Source organism: Otolemur garnettii, unplaced genomic scaffold (assembly GCF_000181295.1).
Source record: "Otolemur garnettii isolate 467f Iridium unplaced genomic scaffold, OtoGar3 scaffold00064, whole genome shotgun sequence".
NCBI classification, from domain to species: Eukaryota; Metazoa; Chordata; class Mammalia; order Primates; family Galagidae; genus Otolemur; species Otolemur garnettii.
Genome location: NW_003852459.1, coordinates 2,541,033 through 2,541,278, shown reverse-complemented (window position 1 = coordinate 2,541,278; position 246 = coordinate 2,541,033).

The following is a 246-nucleotide window of genomic DNA, read 5'->3' as shown; positions in this document are numbered from 1 at the left end:
ATATGTGTATTTGTCATCCCATGGAGGTGATCAATAAGCAGTTAGATATGGAGATCTGGAAGTCAAGGAAGGGGCCAAGGCTAGAGATATAAATTTGGAAGTCACCAGCATAAAAATGCCATTTATTAGCTTGAGCCTGGATGTGACAGGCTACAGACTGAGTGGATTTAGAAAAGAGAAAAAAATCTAAGAAAAGAGAAAAAAATCTAAGAACTGAATCCAGTGATCAATGTAAAGGTTGACAGA